At 35.5% G+C, this 25317-nt stretch overlaps 1 protein-coding gene across 4 annotated transcripts in view; it reads left to right on the plus strand.

Annotated features, from left to right (window-relative positions):
• The window catches only part of KCNQ5 (potassium voltage-gated channel subfamily Q member 5), a 539817-nt gene that overhangs the window by 107188 nt on the left and 407312 nt on the right, over nt 1–25317 (plus strand). The window lies entirely within an intron of this gene.

The following is a 25317-nucleotide window of genomic DNA, read 5'->3' on the forward strand; positions in this document are numbered from 1 at the left end:
ACTGGGTTATTTGCTTTTCGGGTGTGGAGTTTGGTGAGCTCTTTATATATTAAAAATGGTATTTTAAATACTTTGAATACATTAGATTTTGGAACCATTTTTGCAAGAAAAAAAAACCCGTGATTCAGTACATTGCCATTCATCATTACCTTCCCTTTACAACCTTTCATGCTATTTTAGTACAGACGAGAGCTCTCCTTATCCCAGCTAATTTGAATTCATTTTTCAAATGAGAGTTCATGAGCGACTATGCTAAAATTAAGAGCTGTTACATCTTCTGCACTTCCTTTGTCTGCTAATGTTATAAAATTTTTAAGTAATTGGGTTTCTTTTGACATGATTTCTTATTTAGAAACTCAGGCTTATTTGCGTCTTTTATCTATACATGTTTATATATTTCATATAGATATTTTCTCCCTGGTTGTCCTCTAATTATTTTAGAGAGACTTGGAATTACTTGCTTTTATTTAAACCTTATAAAATAGCTTCATATCACTAAGGAAATATGATACAAGAATGCTAGGAAAATTTGGTAGTAAATGCTTTTGCCATTCATTAAAAGCAAGAAAGGAAAATGAAACTAATTCCTATAAAAAAAAGTGTACTGAAATGTACTAAATAGATGACTCAGAATTCACCCTTTGTCATTTATTATTTTTAAAGCAAGGAAAGATTACCTCCTCTTATTCCTTTGGCCACTTTTATTCAAAGACTTAATTTTGTAATTTAAGGGATCAAATTTAAAAGACAATTGGGAATATCCCTCATCCTGTGGGATAGTCTCTTTTTTGTGTATTCTTCCTAGAATATAAAATGGTAGTCACAGTAGTTACAGGCCCTCCCTGGAAACCTTTCTTAGTGACCCAGTGCCTTGGAAAATCATTCATTTTGCCTTAAGGAGACACTAACTCTAGACTTACACACACACACAGTAAGTGAATTTAAAATGAGAAATGGAGACTTCATCTGACAAAATAGAAAGTGTTTGCCCTGTTGAGAGATTTATAGCCCCATGTTCTCTTTGACCACAGTGCACGAGTGCCATGGTGGAGAATTAAGAGGCAGTGCCAAATGAAAACCATACTACTTTACAGACTTGGTGAGAGTGATTTTACTCGCGAATAAGCAACAGTTCATGCTTGTGCAAAATGTCCATCTGTGCCCTCTCTTTATGGGTCTCTCTCATTAAAAAGAGGTATTTGAAGCCAAATAGAAAATATATTGTTTAATTTACCATAGATTTCAGAGCAGAAATACGAGTTATGTTTTACCTTATAACATGGTTACATTTAACAAATTTAAACAACTCAATATAATCCTAATGTATTAGTTCATCCATTATGAAGTTAACAACTTATCTTAAAGAATGTTATTTTTTCAATTTTTTGGGTTTTTTATTTTTTTAATTTATTTAAAAATTTAAAATATTATTCATTGTCAAATTGGCTTACATACAATCTTAAAGAATGTTGAAATTGATGTCTTAAGTATTAAAATAAGGATGAATTTTTACTTAAAAAATTTTCCCTGCTTTTCCCCTAAACACAGTTTGTTTTTAAAATTCACCTAATAGAATCTAAATCATAGCAGAAAGAAAGAAAGAAAGAAAGAAAGAAAGAAAGAAAGAAAGAAAGAAAAAAGAAAAGAACAGAAAAAATTAGCTAGTAGGGGAACCACAGTATCTTCTCAAATAGTTTTTTTAATGCAATATGAATCATATTGTAACCTAGTTGGTGACAAAATAACACTGAATTATAATCAACTCTTAATATTTAAATATATATTCCAAAAATGTATAAACTCAATATATTTAATGAAGTTCAAGTAGCAATCATTTTTCCTATGTTTCCCAAAAGATGAATTGATCATATCGATTGCTGGATGGGGTAGTGGGGGTGTCACTGATTAATTTAAGTAGTAAAAGTAGTATATACTTTTGACTAAAGTCAAGTGGGCTTGACTTTAATAAGTGTAGTAGGAAAAAATAATTTCTATAGGAATCATTTTTAATTACCAAATATAGTATAACCTGGTTATTTTTATTCTTAGGAAGAATCCCATTTTAGACTAGAATATTTAAATTTTACAGTGAAAATAATTTATATACTCAGATATAATTTATCAGACAGTTTATTATGTAAGAAAAATGAATATGTCATTGTCATCTCTTTCTAAGTACAGTTTCCAAAAATGCCCTATTTCCAAAGTAATTTGTAAAGGGATCCATTGTATATAAAAGTTCTCATCTCACATAATCTAAAAAAATATTAACCTTGGTAAAGAAGAAGTTTTTTACTTAATAACATTATCCCTTAAATTCATCGGAGAAAAAGCATTTACAAACTGTGGATAAAACTTGTTTTTTAATATTGTCAGTTTCTCACAACAAATGACTTCTTCTTTTCATAAATTTCATTCTTAAAATTAAACAGGGCACTTTTTAAAATTCTTGTCAAAGGTGATTGGTCAATGTAGGAGTTGCAAATAAGGGGAGCTGGTAGGGTGATTAGAAAGCAATGAAAAATAGATTATGAAATGTTATTGAATGCAAATATATATTAATATTATAATATATATTATTAAATATAAAATATATAAAATAAATACATATATATACATATATATATATATATGTAATATACTCTTTTCAATTCTATCTTGTGGTTAAAGGAAAGAAAAACCAGCAAGGAATAAAATTAAGAGAATGTTATAGACTATGTTCTCCCAAAATACGTATGTTGAAATCCTTACCCCCAGTGTGGTGATATTAGGAGGTGGGGCTTTTGGGAGGTCATCAAGTTATGTAGGTGTAGCACTCTTGAATGGAATCAGTGCACTTACAAGAAGACACATAAGAGTTCACTCTGGCTCTTTGCTGTCCATCATATGAGGATACAATGAGAAGATGGCTGTCTATGAACAAGGAAACAGCCCCTCTGGATGTTCTAGCACCTTGATCTTAGACCTGCAGCCTCCAAAACTGAGAGAAATAAGTATCTGACATGTAAGCCACCCAGTTTATGATAATTTGTAATAGCAGCCCTACCTAAGATAGAGGAAGGGAGACTAAAGGCAGAATTAAGGCCTTAAGTTCTGTGGCATGTTGATTAAAGGTAAGCTGTTCAGATCATACTTACTCATGGCATGCAGGAAAAGTAATTTCTTTTCAAAATATTAATCAGCTGGCTAGCTACTATAACAATTCAGTCCTTACACATGGAAAAGCTTTCTTGAAATGGAGCTGTTTTAACTATCATTGTTTAACTGTGATAGACCATATGCTGATTGGAACGCAGCAGGATCTTAGTATAACCTGCCAAGGGGCAGCAGGGATGAGCCATTAACTGTTCTGAGCAGTAACATCTCACATAGAGTCAGTTTTAGCTCATGGGCTGGAGATTTCTACTTTTTATTTTGATCAAGATTTATGGGAAAACATTAAGCCCACCTCTGAGGTAATGATTTCCAGTTTTTGTTTAAGATTTTCATTGTATAGGGGCGCCTGGGTGGCTCAGTTGGTTAAGTGTCCGACTTCAGCTCAGGTCATGATCTCGCAGTCTGTGAGTTCAAGCCCCGCATCAGGCTCTGTGCTGACAGCTCAGAGCCTGGAGCCTGTTTTGGATTCTGTGTCTCCCTCTCTCTCTCTGACCCTCCCCCGTTCATGCTCTGTCTGTCTCAAAAATAAATAAATGTTAAAAAAAAAAAAAGAAAAGATTTTCATTGTATACTACCCAAACATTATTCTTACTATTAAATAAAAATATTTTTACATGTAAATTCAATGCATTTAGGTACTCAGTGCCCCCTCCCTCTCAGAGACTCCGTATTATTTTCTGTGAAGCAGCCACTTGATTTCACAATTTTTCTGGATCTTTTTGGACTTTTGTAGACATGTACCAAATAGCAATGACTTCCTAACAGTTGCCCTTGAAATAAGTTGGAATCAATTTCTAGCAACTTTTATTCCCTCAGTAATTCTTCATACTCCTAGATTTGTATTAATTAGATATTAGCTGTTACCACAATAATACTGGATAATAGATTATCTAATCCCCAGGAGCATTCAGGAAGCATTTATTTCTTTCTCATGCATCGGTTGGGGCCGGTTCAAATTTTGCTGTTATAAACTGCCCTTAACTAGGCTTGGCTTTCAGTTGCATGTTTGATTTAGGTCAATTGTATCTTTCTTCCATCTTCCTTGGATCATAAGGTATGTGAGGCATTGTCTTCTTATGGTAAAAGGCAGCACAAATGTGCCAAAGCCCAACAAGTAAGAACATTTTAACCCCGTACTTATGTACTTCCACTAACATTCTGCTTGTCAAAGCAAATCACATTGCCAAGCCTAACACCAAAGAGGAAAGAAAATATGCTTTGATTCTAGTGGGAGGTTCTGAACAATCGCGTGCCATATGGCATAGCTATGGGGAAAAGTTGGGAATTGGTAATAATGATGCAGTTAGCCATGCTTTACATTCTAGATCACAATTACGTGCCTTCCACACACAAAATACCTTCATTCTAATAATCTCCTTTCCCCAAACATCCCAGAATTATCATTAATTTATGGAGTCAGGTTCAAAGTCCAGGATTTTATGTTTTATATCAGTTCTAGATGCAGCTTTTCCTCATCTGAAGACTTGTGAATTTCAAAGACAAATTGTCTAATCCTGCCCCGTAAGAAACATTCTCCCAACACATAATTGTGAAATGGGGACAGGATAGCCACAATGAACAGTCCATTTAAAAAAAGTGACAGTGAGAGGCACATTGTCATCACTGGTCCATAGTAATTCTGAAATCCCACTGGACAAATGTTGCCAGGTCTCACTACCCTGGAGGAAGGGAATATCTCTTTATTAGGTACTGATTCTGCTCCCTGGGAATTAGCTAAGTAGGAAAGGATGTTGTATCAACTTTTGCCTTGTTGAATGTATTTAGAAGCATCAAGATTTTTGAGACAAGGAAAGAAAACACTCCTTTTTTCAATTTATTTTTGGCATTTTTTATACTTCTTTAATATGATGTCTTCTAGGACGTAATCACGCAGGTCTCCAGATTTGTAAAGGTCTCAATGTTATGTATACATATTCTTTCCTTTACTTTATGAAAAAAATATTTGGTTAATTTTTTGACTACATAATATATTTTAATCGCCCAAATATCAAAAAGTATAAAAGATATAAAGTGAGCCTCCCAATATCAAAAAGTATATGAAGATATATAGAGTGAACATTTTCATCTCTTTCTTTTACACAGAATTGTAGTATAGCAAAAATATTATACAATAGTCTTTTTTTCACTTAACATATCTCACAGATTTTTCCATATCAGTGCAGAAAGTGATCCCTCATTCTTTAGAGCTATGTATTACTTCATTTAATGGATATACCATAGTTTTTTTAGCCAGAAGTTTTTTTAAAACGTTTATTTATTTTTGAGAGACAGAGAGAGACAGAGTGCTAATGGGGGAAGGTACAGAGAGAGAGGGAAGCACAGAATCCAAAGCAGGCTCCAGGCTCTGAGCTGTCAGCACAGAGCCCGATGCAGGGCTTGAACCCACAAACCATGAGATCATGACCTGAGCTGAAGTCAGACACTTAACTGACTGAGCCACCTAGATGCCTCTACCGTAGTTTTTAATTAGTCCTCCATCAAAAACAGTTGTGGTGTTCCAAATATTTTGCTATTACAGATAATGTTGCAATATATAATCTTGTATGCCCGTCTTTATGCACATTGTTTAGTATATTTGTAGGGAAAAAAAAACCCAAAAGTGGAAATGTTGAGTCAAAGAGTTTATGAGTATGTAATTTTGAAAGAAACTACCAAATTGCCTTTGGTGGAATTTCTAACAATATTACTCCCACTAACAGTACAGAGAGGGCCTCTTTATCTATAGCCCTGCAACAGTATGTTAGCAGATTCTTGGAATTTGGCCAATTTCCTAAATGAAAAATGAAGTTGCATTTCTTATATTATGAATGAGGGAGAACAGATTTCATATATTTAGGAGCTATTTGTATTTTTTAAAATTTAGGGGCGCCTGGGTGTTAAGCGTCCGACTTCAGCCAGGTCACGATCTCGCGGTCTGTGAGTTCAAGCCCCGCGTCGGGCTCTGGGCTGATAGCTCAGAGCCTGGAGCCTGCTTCCGATCCTGTGTCTCCCTCTCTCTCTGCCCCTCCCCCGTTCATGCTCTGTCTCTCTCTGTCCCCAAAATAAATAAACGTTGAAAAAAAAAATTTAAAAAAAAAATTTATATTAACTGTTCTTAGACTGGGACCAAGTTTCATTGGGTTGTTGGATTTTGTCTTATTGCCTTAAATAGATCTTGAGTAAATGAGTATTTTGTAGGAGCTGCATGTATGCCAAGGAAATTAGTCCTTTTTAGGTTATTTGAATTGTAAATATTTTTTCACATTTATTGACTTTGTAGTTTTTAAAAAATTATCTAGAAATTTGTTTTTCTTTAGCGTATGGCCTAATTTATCAATTTTTCTTTTATGTCTTCTATATTTTGTATAACAGAAAAACCTTTCTCTAAGGTTATAAAAAGAATTCTCATATGCTTTTCTTCTAGTACTTTTACTATTTTGTTTTATTACATTTAGTCGGATCCTTTAAAAAAATTTTTCTAGCGTATGTGTAGGATAGAAATCCAATTTTTTATCTATCGGGCCACCCAGTTGTCTCAATACCGCTGACTGTGTAGTCCATCTTTTCTCCATGAGTATGAAATGCCACTTTTATCATATACCAAGATTCTGGTTTTGGTATCTATTTCTGAACCTTATTTTTTCCCTGAAGCTTACAACTCTATTCATGTAATAGTTTAGTATTCGTTTCATTACTAAGGCTTTAGGATGTTTTATATGGTAGAATTACTCATTCCTCATTCTTGTTTCTAGAATTTTCCTGGATGTTCTTGTTTATTTTTCTATATAAACCTTAGAATAACTGTATTTCATTCCAAAGGAAAAAAAAAATACTGACTTCTTTCGGGTGCCGTTACATTTACAAATTAGCTTTGAGAAGAAGAGTATGTTTATGGTGAGTTTCCTATCCAAGAACATGTATGTGTTTCTATTTGTTCAGGTTGTCTTTTATGTCTTTTAGAAGCATTTTCAAATCCTTCATGTGGTTTGCATACATTTCTGATTAAGTACTTTTCTTTCTAATTCTATGTATGGCTTAACATATGTGATGCTGAGAAGGAAGGGCTTGCTAGCTGTTTTAATCATAGCTCTACATCTAGATTCCTGCTAGATTAGAAGAAACAGATAATGTAGTAAGAAGGCAGATGAAACTTTTAAGTGCAAATAAGGGGACAGGTGGGAGGTGTAGCATACCTGGTGCTAACTAGCTTTTGTCATCCTGTCCAATGAAAGCCACCAGATTTGTCTGGAACACACAACATGGGAAAAGCAAAATGTATTTAGAAAGGCCACAGAAGGCAGAACAGTTGTCATTTAGAAGTAGATCTAAGAATTTTATCAATTAAACTTGGCTGCATATAATAGCTCTCCCAAATAACAATGACTTCAAACTAAAGGTTTATTTTTCTCTCCTATACATGAGTTCTGGGTGTTGACACTCCAGCCTCGGTGTGGTAATTTCATAAACACCAGTGATCCAGTCTTCTTGTTTCTTTTTCCACTACTATCTTTAGTAGGTGGTTTCCATCTTCAAGTTTGCCTCGTGGTTCAAGATGGCTGATGAAGCTCTCACCAATATGCACATTTCAGGGATGAGGACAAAGAATGAGGAGAAGGGCAAAAATGTGCACCACCAAGCTAAGCCAACCGTCTTCCACAGCCTCACTTTTTTAACCTCCTGCTCCTTATCTGGGCAAGGGGATGCTCCCAAGTAGAGATTCTGCTACTAAGAGAGAAAGGAAAAATTGATTTCAGGAAGGCAACCTTCAATCCCTGCCACAATGAGAGCATTTTTTTCATTTTCTCCTCAAAGCACAGTGAGAAAGGAGAAGGAAAATACCAACAAGAAAATAGGAGAGCGAATAAAGTGAGTGCAGTTTGATTATTTTTTAGATTTTAGAATCATTTAAAACAATCTTTTGTTCAGCAAAATCTGAGCTGGAAATCACTGCTTTGGTTTGTTTAGTTTTTCTTCTTCTTCTTTATTTTTGGTTTTTGTTTTTGTTTATTTAAATTCCAGTTAGTTAACGTACAGTGTAACAGTTTCGGGAGTACAATATATGTAAGTGATTCATCACTTACATACAATACCCAGTACTCATCACAAGTGCCCTCCTTAAAACCCATCATCATTTAGCCCATCCCCTCCCCTCCTCCCCTCCAGCAACCCTGGGTTTGTTCTCTATAGTTAAGAGTCTGTTTTATAGTTTGCCTCCCCTTCTCTATCACTTGCTTTGTTTGGTTGGGTTGTTTTGTTTTGTTTTGGGTTTGGGTTTTTTTGGTTTTTTAGTTTTTAACTTTAAAATGTTTTCAAGGGGAATTGGGTCACATGTTCTCTTTTTCTTCTTTAGACTTAAGGAACCTCAGTAAGGAGTTAAGCATAATCCCCAAAGGGCACAGTTTGTACAGGGCTCACAAAGATGATTAAGACACAGGCTCTGCCTTTGGATTCAAAGGGCTTCCATAAAATATAGATGATGTTTTTTTCTTTTTGGAAGCCACCAGACTGATCAGAGTTAGAAGCAGCTTCCTGAGGGGGCCTGAGGGAAAGCTTGGGTAGGTGTTAGAGGGTGTTTTTTTATCCTGCGAGTCTTGTAGTAGAGCTATAAAAGAGAGAGACAGATGGGGGAGGGGAGCAGGAAAGGAGGAAGATGGAGAACATAAAATGTATTATTTACAATCTGGGTGAAAAAGCTTCAAATACTACCTTAGAGGGCAAAAGTAATCTGTCGATGCAAGAGGACTGAGGACACTGACCCTCCAAGTCCTTCACATTCAAAACAACTCTGGCACCTGAAGCTTCACTCACCTGGACGAGGAGTTCTGGGGCTGCTTTCAATTCTCAGAGGCTACATTCTGTTATAGAATTCAGATATTCTCATGTGTAATATAATTTTATTCCTTAAATGACTATAAATACACTAAAATGTTACATTAAACTTTAGGTTCTCAACTGTAGCCTTTTAAGATTTTTCAGTATATTCAAAACAGTATGCAAATAAAGTGATAAGGTTTTCAATTCACTTATTCCTTAGAATATCTACCTTTTCTTCCCTTTTTTTTCCTTTTTGCTGTTATATTGCATTTGTTATATTACTTTCCATGGTAAACTACAAGAACTTGCATGGTAGCATGGAAAACATATTTTTAAAAGGAATTAGGGCAACCAAGATGTCTTGCAGTAGGTGAGTAGATAATGGTAGCACATGCAGACACTGGAATGTTATTCACTGTTAAAAAGAAATGAGTTATCAAGCCATACAAAGACATGGAGGAAAGTGAAGTGCATATTACTAGGTGAAAAAAGCCATTCTGAAAAGACTACATACAATATGATTCCGATTATATGATATTTTGGAAAAGGCAAAACTGTGGAGACACCAAAAAGATCAGTGGTTACTGGGGATTGCAGGGAGGAAAGGACAAATAGAGCAAAGGATTTTTAGAGCAGTGAAACTTCTATATGTTACTGTAATGACGGATACATGACATTATGCATTTATCAAAACCTATTGAATGTACAACACCAAGAGTGAACTTTAATGTAAACTGTGGGCTTCTGGTGATAATGATGTGTCCGTTCCATCAATTGTAACAAATGTACCACTGTGGTGGGGGATGTTAACAGTGTGGGAGGTGGTACAAGTGTGGAGCAAAGCCTATATGGGAAATCTCTACTTTCTGCTCAATTTTGATGTGGACCTAAAACTGTTCTAAAAAAATAAAGTCTATTTGAAATATTTAAAAAGAATTTAGGGGTTAATATAAGAATTGCAATCAGGGATAATTATAGGGAATTCTAGAAATCATTGGGTAATTCCATGGAGTAACTGCTGAAAAAGCCTGACGCTAATGCTCCATCTGAAGGATTGAAGCCACCATTTGTGATGTGTTATAAGGGACTGATAAATAAGACACAAGAGGAAAAAAAACATAAACTTTACCACATCCTGTTCTATCAGTGGCCTTGCCACTGCTCATTTTGGTTTTACTCTGCTGAGTGCCTGTTGCTTCTGAACTTTCATTTCCTAACAGAAACTCTGAGCCTTTGCTGCTTTACTAAATTTCATTTTTAAACATACTCTTTCTTAGGAATATTAACATAGACACCTCTCTTACAAACACAACATTTAAAGAAAATCAGAGTAGGGGTACCTGGGTTGCTCAGTCAATTAAGCATCCGACTTTGGCTCAGGTTATGATCTTACCATTCATGAGCTTGAGCCCCATGTCGGGCTCTGCTTCCAAGTCTGTGTCTCCCTCTCTCTCTCTGCCCCTCTCCCACTCGTGCTCTCTCTCTCTCTCTCTCTCTCTCTCTCTCTCTCAAAAATAAACTTTAAAAATAAAAAAAAGAACATCATAGCCCCCTAAATAATTTGTTTCTCTGTCAGAGAAGGCAATAGAGCTACAGATGGTATGTTCAGTGAGCCGAGAACTTGGGGCTGAGAAGCTATTAATTCTTACAGCAGCTCTTCTACTAATGATTTTATGGTCCCCGGAATTGATGTCATTCAGAGTCTGCTTCATACACTATAAATCTATAAAATGAGAAAAATAAAATTAGCTCTTGTATTTTAAGAGTATTTACAGCACTATAAGCCTAAGCTATTGTATTAGTAATCTATTGCAATGTAACAAATTACCACAAATGTAGTGACTCAAAACAACATAAATTTATTGTTTCACAGTTTCTTTGGGTGAGGTGTTAGGCACAACTTATCTGGATTCTCTGCTCTGGGTTTCACCTGATTGAAATCCAGATATGGGCCACCAAAATACTGAAGTACTTACCAAAGAAATAATTTTTCTAAATTTTTATTAAGTAGTTCTTCTCAATAAGTTTTGATATCTTCCCTGGATACAGTAGCATCTGCAGAGAGCCACCCTAGATTTTTCATTCCAATTATCTTCAGTTTAGAAATGTCTATTCAGTACCTCTTAGTTGTCAGTTCAAGGTATTAGAAATACTAGATGAATAAGAGGACCTTATCTTAGGAAATGAATGACCTAGTAGTGAAACAAATTGGGGAAGGATGTTGAGGGAGATCAGGCCTGAATCATTTTGAGAAGAGGAAAGAAACTTAGAGTAACTGCCAAGATCAATTGTCTTGATCCTACAACTAGTGAGTAACTGGAAATTCTCTGCAAATGATAACTTTGTCATGGGCAGCTGTTGTAGTCTATGAAATAGAGTCTATGAATCAGTCTGCAGAGGTCATCTGAGTTGATGAGGAGCGTTACAAGCCTTAAAGGCTAAAAATGATATTCTCAATGAAAGACCAAGTATAAGCAGCAGTTTTATGATAGTGTTGGTAGTTGGGAAGATACAGCTTTGTTCACCCAGCCAATAAGGGAGATGAAATTCTGAGAGAGGATCAAAGGGCAGGTGAAGATTATTCCAAACATAATTATGCAAAGGAAGTAAAGATTCTAGGAGGTAGAACTGTATGTTGAAAGATTCAAGAAGCTACTGGTGCCATCTTATATCTTGAACTCTAGGTAGAACCCCAGAGATTGTAGCTGCTAACTCTTGTCAGCTCTGTGTCCTTGTCCAATCCTTTCCCATTTCCTCTAATTGTGAATTAATTCATGCTGGAATTGAGTATCTTTCAGGAGGGAGACCTAGGAATTGTTCCAGGATTTTTGGTGATGATGGAGGTCATGTTCCAGGGCTTGTAGTATAATTAAACTTGTACCTAAAATAACATTAAAGGACTTTCTCTTTAGAATGGCGAGGATGACATTTGTCATCTGTAAGTTAAGGAAGAGAGTCTCTGATGGGAGTTTGGGCAGAGGCAGTGGTGTGCTTGTCTTTTCCCTGAGAGTGGGAAATAAGAGTCCAGATGTTCAGGAAGGTTGAGTTGGCAATGAGTTGAACCTTGCCTGGCTTAAACTGGGATGTAAGATTGTCCAGTAAATGGGTTCTCAAAGGGAGCTCCATGGTTAAGGTCTTAAAAGTCACATGAGATCACACAATGTCTCCTTTCCTGGGGCCTTTTGAATAGTAACAGATAACGAGGAAGACTGGTATAATGAAATGGATGGTGCTTCTTGACTTTTTACTTCCCTCAGGAGGTAGCCTGTGAAAGAGAGTCCCAAGGGCACATGATATGAAGTCTCTCAGCTGCAGAAGCAAGAGTCCAAATATCTCCTAGGGCATTGTTTCTCAAACATATATGATCATATGAATCATCTGGAAATCTTATTAAAATGTAGGTTAGCAGGATGGAGTTGATGAGAATTTGCATTTCTAACAAGTTCCCAAGTGGTACTGATGCTTCTGATCCACAGACCTCAGTTTAAGTAGCAAAACTTTGGAGCACTAGAATAGGGAAAATAAACCTTAGATGTCATTATGGTCTTCATACATTATAAAGCTGTAAAATAAAAGGAAATTTGGTTTATCCCTTGCAGCTGAAGTAGGAATTAAAGAACTCTTCAGAAATACTTATAGATGCACAGAAAAAACAAAACCTGAAAAGACACATTTGCTGAAGCAAATCTTTTTAAAGAGCACATCAGGAAAGAATGGGAAATGTGGCAGTTGCTAGAGAAGCAGACAAATCTAACTCCATTATCCTCCAACTCTGAAGGATATGATCTTCTGTTTTAGTTTTAGGGGCAACTTAATACCATCTGGTTAAAGAACTGTGTCATACTCTCACACCCCATTCTTCTCCCATCCCACCCCCTCATGCCCTGCCATTCAGCCCATAGCTGCCACTGGCTCTCAACTACTTCTATACAGTAAGGAAGAACTGAAGGTTCCTGGCCTGTGAATGAATTTTAGACTTGGTTGTCAAATAATCTAGAGTGATCTGGGTGAGGGTGAGGGGTGAGTAATGAAATCTCCCTAGGGGTGGAGTAATGGTGCAAGGCTGATTAGAAGATAGCTTCAGTATCCTTCATTGTAATAGGTTATTTGAATATTTAATGCAATGCAATTCAAGGATCACCAGAGAATTTGTATTTCTCTTAAAACTTAGTGCAGTAAAACTTCCCTTGTATAATAGATGCTGTTGTAATGCAATCTTGGAAACAGTTTTCAAAGTTCATAAGGGTTGCAAAAGTTCTACTTGATCTGTTCACATATACAAATGTGACTTCCCCTGCTCCTCTTTCTACTGCTATTTATATCAGCTGTCCTACAGATCAGCTTTCTTTGCAGTATCTGATATAAATAACCACAGTTCTCTATAATCTGCTCAAGATTTCCAGGTAGCTCATGGACTGATATCTGGTTATTTATATTTATGATTTGGTGGTGATATGCTTTTATTACTAATATAAATTAATACTTTTCAGATAAAATACAATGAATATTATACCTGAACTCAATGATTTTATTAAAAAAAACACTCTTCCTAATGAGCAGATAAGCTGAGTTTGGACACTACAGGGACATTTAGAAACAAGTAGCAGTGGTGGTCTTTTGAGGCCATGCCCTTGAGTTGGAATTTTCATGAGAAACTTCAAATGAAATCCAAATGCAGAGATGAACATAACGTACTCAGTAGAGTGCAGCTGTCTGATTGACCCCCAGTCTGCGGTTAACTTTCAGACCCAAAGAGTGTAGGCGTCTGCTTATTTCCATGCCCCTAACTAAGAGAAACCTGAAATATTCTTGCTTCTTTGAGATAAATATCAGTCAACAAAACCTGGAATATGAAATTCTTTTTAGGGTGAAACCAACCAGTAATATTTTTATCTTGAAATTGTCCAGGTTAAAGCCTACTCTGTCTCTTCTACACAAAATTCTGCAAAAACTTTTGATCATTCTAACTACTTTAGTTGTGTTTTGATCTGAAATGCACTCTTGATTTTAGGAAATGTAGCAATAGAGGATTTAAAAACCAAAGTATGGAAAGAAGTGTAACTGTATACATAAAAGCAGTAATCAGTAGGGTATAGTTTTTCTCTACTGGTAAAAAGTCCAAATACTATTAAATATAATTATTAAATTATTAATAATATAATAAATTTTATTAAGCATTTTTTATTATTTTAGTCGTTAAAATGTAATTTAATTATGTTAACAGAGCTTTAATGGAACTTAATCTAACATTACCATGCAGCTTCAAAATTTGAATTTTTAAATAAATTTGTAGTAAGTACAAAACTATTTTATTTTTATTTTTTATTATACAATACAATGGATGAAAACAGAACATAATAGCAATTTCACAAATTCAATTTATTAACATCTCTAGTAGTAACCATACCAGTATGATTCTTCAATAAACATATGCCCTTTTAAAATCCAGATCTTGCCCTTGCTGTTAAGACCATGCTTATATTCATGTTGTATCTATCACGAGCATATTATAAAGGAAAGACTGCTAGACAGGATTCAACTCTATGGTTTGTATTCTTACCAGATTCATAACACTGAGCCTTAGCTTTCTGTTTGGTGACCTGGTAATTCTAATCTAAACCATGCCTATTTTATGGAGAAGTATTAACTGAGATGGAAATAAAGTATTGGATTCAGTGTGAAGTTTTGTTATTGTATCTCTCCTGATAGGCTAGGTTTTGCTGCAATAACGAAAGAAAAATTAAGCCCAGATCTCAATGGCTTGAAACGTGGAAGCCTAGGGGCGCCTGGGTGGCTCAGTCAGTTAAGCGTTCGACTTCAGCTCAGGTCACGATCTCGTGGTCCCTGAGTTTGAACCCCGCTCTGGGCTGACGGCTCAGAGCCTGGAGCCTGCTTCCGATTCTGTGTCTCCCTCTCTCTCTGCCCCTCCCCCCCATTCATGCTCTGTCTCTCTCTGTCTCAAAAATAAATAAACGTTAAAAAAAATTAAAAAAAAGAAACGTGGAAGCCTATTTCCCTCTCACGCTTCACATCTACAGAAGTTGAGCTCATTGTAATCTTATGAGACTCAGGCTAAGGAATGCTCCATGCTAATACGTGCTTCCACAATCACTAGGTGAGGGAAGGTGAGGGAAAGATGCGGGCAGATCACGCACTGGCACTTAAAACGTTCTCCCCAAAATGACATGCCAATTCTCACATTTCATTGGCCAGAGCAAGTCATATGGCCACCACGAACTTCCCAGTGAGACAAGAGGGGAAGTGCAAATATCTATATATCTATATCTATATGATAAAAAGTATGAAGAAAGGTAGAGGGACACCACCCCTGCTGAGGAATCCTACAGCTAGAATGAGGAAGATTTTTGAGAAACATGAGTTAAGAACAGGATATTGAAAAATAGAAGGGGCATGGATTTCTGGAGAGGAAGTGATGCACTGAAATACAGAGAAGAAAAATTCCTTCCAGAAATTCTGATCTGGGGGCTCTTCTCAATGAGTACATTTATATTGTTTTTGTGAAAATATCAGGGCCTTTTAATCTAATGACTCAGCTTTTTGTGTCTGTTTCTCTTGCGCTTTGTGTTATCGCTTTACCATTTAAAAGTCTAGCAATGACAGAAATTTTGGAAACTATGCACATTTCAGTGTGTGCGATCACTCCTTAAAACTGTAAAGATTAGTTAGGGAATCATTGGGTACTCCATACTTCTTTTGTCAACTGTAGTCAATTGCTTGCATCATGCTCTCCAAACTTAGCAATTCATTGTAGTATCAGATCAATAAGTGATTACATGTTTAAATCAAATAAATGTGTGTAACTTGCACACTCATTGCAATTTCTGGGAGTCACTGCCAGTGTTCAGCATTGTCATTCAGTCATGGCAGCAGTCAAGGCTAAGATCAGGTAGGGTACTTATAACTTAATTTTCCTAAATTTTAACCTTATATTTATGAGAATATTGCAGTCATGCTGTCTTTAAACTGAGTTTAGGGGCGCCTGGGTGGCGCAGTCGGTTAAGCATCCGACTTCAGCGAGGTCACGATCTCGCGGTCCGTGAGTTCGAGCCCCGCGTCAGGCTCTGGGCTGATGGCTCAGAGCCTGGAGCCTGTTTCCGATTCTGTGTCTCCCTCTCTCTCTGACCCTCCCCCGTTCATGCTCTGTCTCTCTCTGTCCCAAAAATAAATAAACGTTGAAAAAAAAATTTAAAAAAAAATAAATAAAATAAAAAAATAAACTGAGTTTATATTACATTGGAATTAAAGCAACTTTTTAAGACAGAAATTAGGTGTCACCTTGATGCCAATCATAGTGAATTTCCAACTCTTTTTTAAAGGAAGTGGTTTTTTTTTCTTTTTCAAGGGCTGCCATAACAAATTACCATAAACTGGGTGGCTTAAAACAAGAGAAATTTATTCTTTCATAGTTCTGGAGGCCAGAAGTCTGATATCAAAACGTTAGAAGGCCATATTTCCTCTGAAGACTCCAAGGAAGAATCTTTCCTTGCCTCTACCTAGCTTCCTGTGGTTCCCAGCAATCTTTGGTATTCCTTGGTTTATAGAGTCAATGCTACAATCTGCCTCTGTCAGCACGTGGCTGTTATCCTCCATCTTGCCCTGTGTAACTCCGTGTCTCTCTCTCCAGCTTTTTCTCTACTTATAAAGACACCAGTCATTGGATTTAGAGCCCAACTGTAACCCAGTGTGACCTCATCTTAACTATATTACATCTGCAAAGACTATTTCCAATAAGGTCATATTCACAGGTCCAGTAGGTTAAGATTTCAACATATCCTTGCAGGGGGGTGGGGGTATAATTTAACCCACAACAATGACATTATTGAAACTTCTCTGTAATTTTGTGGGAAAATTCTGTGGAATACCTCTGCTCCCAGCCCCCAAATGCATGACATAGACTAATTTCACCAAGATCATTCCCTTTGTTTCTGATTGCCAGTTTATTTAAAATTCTGCATTATTGTTTACTTGCCCTAAGACCTGGTTCCTTGATAACAACTCTTCTCTTCCTCTTGATTCTCTCAGTGGGACTTGTCAAACTTTTACCTTGTTTCTAAAAGCATTGGGAGACAGTTCAGACGAACCAGAGTAGACATGCCAATGATCAAGGGTGAGTCACTGTTTCCCCCCTCTGTCAGGGATCTGCTGACAGATACTAATGGTAGCTGTCATTGAACTAAATCTGCAGCAATGGTGAAAGAAAACAAAGTTTGCACTGCTTTTAATAGAGATACTTAGACTTGTTTTTCCTTCTTACTCTTCAACAACTACACTGGACAAATTTAGCTAAGTGCTTTTTAAAAATCTAAGCAGAATCTTGGAGCACCATCTTTTCCTTCAAAGTAATGTTAATATAATTTTGAGTATAAGAATAAAGAAAAAGTTAGAAATTTCCATTTTAGATTACAAATTGAGATCCAATGCAGCATCCTTTTATATTATACTCTTTGAAACTAATACATACCATGTATTACATATACCTATAGTAATTGCCCAAAGTAATAAAATGACTTGATTCTACCTGGCAGAACTGCAAATCATTTTACTTATAGTAACAAAAGATGATATGTTGTATTGTAAACCTTGCCTAGAAGGAGATAGGGTGTGGATTTTGAGATCTCTTAAGGATTATATTGTTTTGTAATTCTAATACTTGTCCTTAGCTTAAGGGTTCGTGACCTTAAGGTCCAGAACTTGGATAGAAAAAGATACATTTTTATGTTCACTAACTGTGATATTTGATATCTTCTTAATTATGAATGTAAGCAACAAACTATTGTATTATTGGCCACCAATAGAAATCACAGATTATTTTTGAATTGCATCTCAATTATTTAAAATATCTCATATCCTATGTACCCATCACTATTTCAAAATTATGTTAGCTCCAACACATAATGCTAGACCTTATCTTTTTTGTATTAATAATTATTTTAATATTTTGTTAACTATTTTTATAACTGGTTTTCATTGTAATGTCTTTATTTTATGCATTAAAAAAAAAATGGCTCTACAGACTTCATGGACTGCCAGAATGGCCCATGACACAAAAACAGAGCCTCTGGGCTCGTTTAAGTCCCCTCTCTTTCACAATGGCAGGTTAAACAACAGGCTCAAATGTCAGCATTAAATGATACAACTTCATTTTATTTTCAGTAAATCAATTTATTCATCATCTGAATTTTTTTTAGACTATTATGATACCTAGCTTTGGACTACATGAATTAAGATACAAGGTCTTAAAAATGGAAGTATAACATAATTCTTGTTCTCAATGATATTACACTTCAGTCAGTTACATAGCACATGAATTCCCATTGTTTGTGTATCTCAAAATAATAACGTATTTAAAGATTTTTTAATGTTTATTTATTTCTTTTTGAGAGAGAGCAAACAAGCACAGTGGGGGAGGGGCAGAGAGAGACAGAATCCAAAGCAGGCTCCAGGTTCGGAGCTATCAGCACAGAGCCCGACGTGGGGCTTGAACCCACAAACTGTGAGTGAGATCATGACCTGAGCCAAAGTCAGACGTTGAACCGACCGAGCCACCCAGGTGACTCAATAATAACTTATATTTATATAAGGCTTTTAAAAATGTTTTCCAAATGCTTTCCTACATAATAAAAACTTATTGGAAACCATCAACAGAGTTGTTAAATTGGTAGAGTAAGATCTTACCAGTTTACAAGGAAAGAAGTGACTTTCCCTTAAGCAGAGAGAGATGGGAGTAAGTAAAGGGTCAACTCTTCCAAATTGTAGTGCAGCGCGACAACCACTTCACATCACTGTTTCCTTAGAAAAATTCTACATTAGAAAATCCTTAGTCTTTTCAGTGTCTAGTCTACACATTTCTATAAAAGTATAAGATAGCTTATTAGGAATAAAATGGACCTGAGGACCTTGGAAAGAGCAAAGACAAAGAAGGGGAATGATGGTGGGTTCGGAAAGTAGTTGCTGTCCATGAACTTTGATACAGTTGATGTGCAATTGTTTTTATCTCAACATTTTTCTAAGTGCAAATACTCAACAAAAACTAGGAAAAGAGATAGAGTTAAGTGGAGATAAACCCAGCCTCGCTTCCATATCATCCAGTTGATTGTAACCTTCCTGTATAGGAACAGTCCCTAGCGTCCTCTTTATTCAAGAATTGTTTTATAGACCAAGAGCTTGTTAGGGCATTACTTGGCAGCCTATTATAAATGAAATTCTTGAGCCCAGACCTACTGACTCAGAATTTGCATTTTAATGAGATCCTTGAGTGATTTGAATGTACATTGAAATTTGAGAAGCACTGATTACTTTAAGTTCAACTATAATAACCAAGACATTATTAAATTCCTACACCTTACTCTCATGGTTTCAGTTTTTAGCTGTTGTTTGTACCTTCATCAGGAGATATGAGGCCCATACTAATAAAAATGCATTTAATAATTACTTTGGGTGGAAATCTCATTAAATCAGGCAAATGTTCCTGAAGAGCTTGTAAACAGATTTTCATAATGGAGAACACAGTATATTAGAAAAATCAGCCCCTGTGAGACCACAAACTTGCTAGGAAAGCTTGGTGAACGTAAGTGGTGAATATTTAGAGGGAGCAAGAAGGCCCATGTATTGCATTTAGGCAAATCATAAGTACATGGTATGCCAGGGAAAATTAGTATTTTTCCCCGCACGAGGTCTGACATGTTCACACATGAATGTATTTCATTCAGAAAAAGTGAAGGCTCTAGAATGGCACAGTCAGGTTTTATGAGAAACAGATGTGTCGTGGTTCACCCACTCCCTGACCACCTGTGGTTTCCCCATGACTCAACTTTCTTGAATAAAGGGAGTTAACTCTTGGATCTTAAACAAATTCTAAATTACATATTTATTTTCTTCCTTCTCATATTTCTCCTCACTGCTCATTGCCATGACAGAACCTTACAATTCAGAGAAGTTTGAATAAACTACAGAAAGAATTCTCAACTCTAAAGCATTTTCATTTAAAGGCAAGTCCTCATTCTGATATTTACATTGAGGTTCTGTTAAAAGTTCAAACAGAATACTAATTTAACCAGCCAATTAGAAAGGGTGTTTTTTGTTTATAATTTAAAGCCACCTGGTTGTGAGATGTTTCTACTTACTGTTTGTTTATTAGTTGGGGGTAGGAATTATTCTCATTTAAAAATACACTTTCATGCCATTGGTCAGTCACTTAATCCTCAGCTACCACTATTCATGGAATAATGTGGGCAAATTAAAATCATTATTATTCTGTAAACTTTAGTACCTGCTATTAAAACTTCCTCTACACCTCTTCCTCCAATTGCTCACAAGTAGCCAAAAGGAAGGATTTGAACTTCATTAGATTTTATTTCTCCTGCCATGCTCTGCTTTCCATTCCACAGAAAATGGGCAGGGAAATGGTCCAAACATAGGTATGTGAATGGAAAAATACAATATGCAAAAAAGTCCACATAGGGAACAGTCACTGATACTTGAACAGTCATTGACAATATTTTTAAAATATTTTTATTTCCACTTATATAATCAATTTAGGGTTGTTTTGACATAACCATTGAAGCATTTGGTTATTCTTTTCACAAGATATTTTGTAAATTTATTTCTTCAGAAAGCATTATCTAATTAAAAGCAAACGTATAAATTAATGTAGCCTGTCAAGGAAGCTCCCACCATTCGTGGTCAAATTATAATTGCAGTTGACGACACTTCCAAAAAAAGCAAAACTGTTTTTTGAGATCTATAATTACCTCATTGTTTATCATTTTAAAACTTAAATGCAAAGAACATGGATTTATAATTTTTTTTTCAACGTTTATTTATTTTTGGGACAGAGACAGACAGAGCATGAACGGGGGAGGGGCAGAGAGAGAGGGAGACACAGAATCGGAAACAGGCTCCAGGCTCTGAGCCATCAGCCCAGAGCCTGATGCGAGCCTGACGCGGGGCTCGAACTCACGGACCGCGAGATCGTGACCTGGCTGAAGTCGGACGCTTAACCGACTGCGCCACCCAGGCGCCCCCAAAGAACATGGATTTAAATTCCATAAAACTTTGGTGTGTATATCTTGGTATCAAAATGCTGTCCAAAATAGCAAATGGCAAATTTTACGTACTTCTTACAAATGGAGAAACACAAGTGACAAAAAAGCAAATAACCTGAATACAATGTGAGTCATTCACAAACTTTAAAAGGACTTCCAAATGCATTTCATAAAGTGTTTTGTGAATTCAAATGCACTACGTCTAACCGGTGGGAAAGAGTGCCCTGGAAATAAATAATTTATGAAGTCTGATATGATTAGGTATTAATTATTTAGCAGTAAAGATTTACCAGAAATCAATTTCAATGTCATTTTGAGTTTTCAGAAAATATCTTATTTCAGTACAGTAGGTTTGGAAACTTAGTACTACTAAAAGTTTACTCAGGAGTCTGATAGCTCTTAGTGAATTATCAATGTATTTTGGGATTTATTAATTTTATAAGCAATAAAATCAGGTGATGGTAGATTTTGATCGGACTGAGTTATAGAAAAATGATGAGCTTTTATTGAAGTTGAAGTGATTTTTCATGTTGCCACAGTATGATACATTGTAAGTCCATTTGATTAAAAAACCCCACAACACTAATGTGGTATATACATACATTGAAATATTTCTCAGTCATCAAAAAGAATGAAATCTTGCCATTTGCAATGACATGGATGGAGCTAGAATGTATTATGCTAAGTGAAATAAGCCAATCAGAGAAAGACCAGTACCATATGACTTCATTCATAAGTGGAATTTAAGAAACAAAACTTATGAACATATGGAAAGTGGGGAGGGGAGAGAGAAAAGAGGGAAACAAACCGCAAGAGACTCTTAATGATAGAGAACAAACTATGCGTTGACAGAGGGAGGTGGGTGGGAGATGGGTGATGGGTACTAAGGAGAGCACTTGTTGTGATGAGCACTGGGTGTTGTATGTAAGTGGTGAATCACTGAATTCTACTCCTGAAGCCAATGTTGCACTATATGTTAACTAACTAAAATTTAAGGTAAATAAATAAATAAAATTAAAAACCACAACACTAACATTTCAGAATGCAAAGTTACACTATATGATCAAATATCCTCTGATACATTAAAATCACTGAATTTGAAGTTAAAATGCTTTGAATTAAATAGATATATAATAAAACTGCCTGATCCATTTGGTCACACTTACACTGATTTTGTATCTTATAAGCAAATCTACTAATGCTAGCTGGTTTCTACTGATGCTAAAAGGTTATAACTTGCCCAGAACAAATCATTTTACCTAATTATAGCACCCTAAAAAAAGAACCAGTCCTTCATTTTAACTCTTCAACGTATAATTTAGTGAGTTTCATCAACTTTTGTTACTCAAAAATATCTTCAGAGTATTCCAGTTGACCAAGATGTTATTTTAGATGTTTGCTTTGATGGAGCTAGTAGTGAAATACAAAAGCTAACATATGGTTTTTACCATTAAGAAGTATGCAAGTAGCTCAGTAGAAAATCCTGCCCCAAATTAGCTTTAATGCAAGAAGGGCTATCCAAAGGCATAGTGGGGAGGGAAAGGCATAGAAGGACAGTAAGAAAAAACGTTTGAACTGGGTTGTAAGTGATAGACAATGCTTTTAATGAAAATGTTGAAAGGTAATTCCAAAGGACAGGGTACAGGGTGAGCCAAGGCATGGACTCATGAAAGTACAGGGTACATTTAGGTAATGAATCATCTCATATGATTTGGGCTCAGTGTGGAAAAAAGGGTTGAAAATGTTGGTTGAAGCCAGATGAGAAGGCTTGAATGACATGCTTAAAGTTAAAGTTAAAGACTATTCTTACAGGCAATGAAGGACCAAGAAAGAATTATCGGTGAGTTTGGTGAGATTTTCTGTTACCCAGTCACATTCACATTGGTTGTAAAAAAGAGAAATGTAAGAAAATATACATATTTAGGATACAAAAGCATCAAATAGTTTGAATCACTTAAAATTATTGTTTTCGAAAACCAATAACCGTCAAATGTCACCAATGTCATAAATTCATCCTTGACTTGTCTTATGCAAAGAAACTCTTAAAATGTAACATAAGATTGAGCGAAGCATTGCTGTGATTTAGTGCAAAAAGCAATGGATTGATTTTACAATTTTTTGACCACCTGAGCACATTGTGAGGCACATTACATACCTCTATGTCATAATTGCTACTAGACTCATTTTAAGGATGAATTATAGCCAGAATATTTTATGTAAATTTCCCCCAAATCATTAACAAGTAAATGATAGTGTTGGAATTCAAAGTATATTGTTTGCTTTTAGTTTGCTCGGGTTTTGATTTGAGCTTATATTTGAGTTGGGAGACAGATTAAAAAACAAAAACAAAAACAATACTAATTACAAACTAATTGCTTCACTAAAATCAAGACAGTACTGGGTAAGTAGGAAGTGCCTAAGAAGAAGAACTTGATCCTGGGGCAGGACTAATGGCCTCAGGCATTTAAGCTAAGACCTAAAGATGAAAAGGAGCTAACAGGTAAAAGAGCTGAGAGGATTTTAGGCAAAGAAAACAGCTTTCTCTATTTTTTTTTTTCTTCTTTTTTTTATTGGCTATATCTCAAAGCAAATGAGCTTGGAAATAAAAACCAGGGTGTTAAAGAACATCTTAGTTTCACTCTGGCTCTGCCCCACCCATTGATATGAACACTCATCTTCAAAATCAACATCAGTTATATGAATCTCCAGGTTATATCTTGTGTGCTCACTACCACAATCCATTGCATATATAGGATCTCCACACCCTCCTGAAGTGATACATTCTAAGTTGCACATGGTTTAAACTGACAAACTGGAATAGCCAGTATATGTAAAATAGGGAACTGGCCTAGGCTATTCCAACGCTGTATCTGTCCCCAGTAATATTAAGTTTCTAGTTTTCTATACTGCTCTCATTTAAAATGTGGCTTTATTAGAAACACAGCATAGCAAACACATGCAGTGACCAAAGACAGGAAACAAAGAATCAATTGATCTAGATTCTTCTAGATTCTAGAAGAATACTTTCTGAAGAGACAGGAAAACTATATACCCATTGTGAATGTTTGAATGTTATTAATAAATTAATAAATAGAATTTAGTGCAATTCTTACCTGATAAAAAAAAATCACTTTCATCTAAGAAAAGTTCTTATTTTTTGTTACAACAGACAAAGGATGTCAAACATTACAATATGTAGGATAATAGGAGGAAACTTTGAGATTTGGGGGTAGAAATAGTGGTAGAAACCTTATTTTTGGTTTTAATCTTTCTTTTTTCTGATACTGAATTCATGAATAGAGCAGAGTTCATAGTTAGCATCTCTATATGCAGTTAGCTTTATTTAGGGGTGTTTTCCCTCTGAATGTTCTACAAAACACCATGTCAGATACTAATGTATTTCTAGGTTTTGGTGATATGGTAAAACTGTATTAAGCATCCTCATATAGGTCTTTGTGTTTTACTTGGGTAAATATGTAGGAGAGGGAAGTCTGGTTTTTATGGTAAGTGTGTGCTTAGCTTTATAAGAAACTGTCAACTATTTTTTCAAAGTGGGTATATCACTTTGTATTCCAATTAACAATGAATGGAGTTTCAGTTGCTCAAAACCTAAACCAGGACTTGGTAGCAACAGCTTTAAAAATTTTAACTCTTCTAATTGTTATATAATAATATCTTATTATAGTTTTAATTTGCATTTCTCTAATGATGCGTTAACCTAATGATGGTGAACATTTTTGCATATGTTATTTACCACCCATTGTTGCCCATTTAAAAAAATGGCTTCTTTGTTTTTATTATTGACTATATTAGTTCTTTAAAAATTCAGAATGGAAGAGTTTTTTATTAGACCTATATTTTCACTCCGCCTATTGGCATTATAATAGTGAGAACAGAGAACAGTCTTGCACGTTTTTGACCTTAGGTGAGAACATTTTTTCTTTCACCACTAAATGTAACGTTAATCGTAGGTTTGTTGTGAGTGTCCTTTATCAAGTTGAAGAAGTTTCTTCCTTATTTCTAGTTTACCGAGGATTATGAATGGATCCTGAATTTTGTCAAATGTTGTTTCCATATCTATTGAAATGATTATATTTTTATTAGTATTGGTTTTGGTCAGCTGAATATTGAATCGATCTGGCATTTCTGGGATAAACTCACTTTGGCCTAAGGTATTATTTTTTTCACACCACTGAATTTGATTTGCTAAAATATAGAATATATTTTATATCAGTGATTCTTTTTTTTTTTTTTAATTTTTTTTCAACGTTTTAATTTATTT

Source organism: Herpailurus yagouaroundi, unplaced genomic scaffold (genome assembly GCF_014898765.1).
Source record: "Herpailurus yagouaroundi ecotype Mexico unplaced genomic scaffold, PumYag 139, whole genome shotgun sequence".
NCBI classification, from domain to species: domain Eukaryota; kingdom Metazoa; phylum Chordata; class Mammalia; order Carnivora; family Felidae; genus Herpailurus; species Herpailurus yagouaroundi.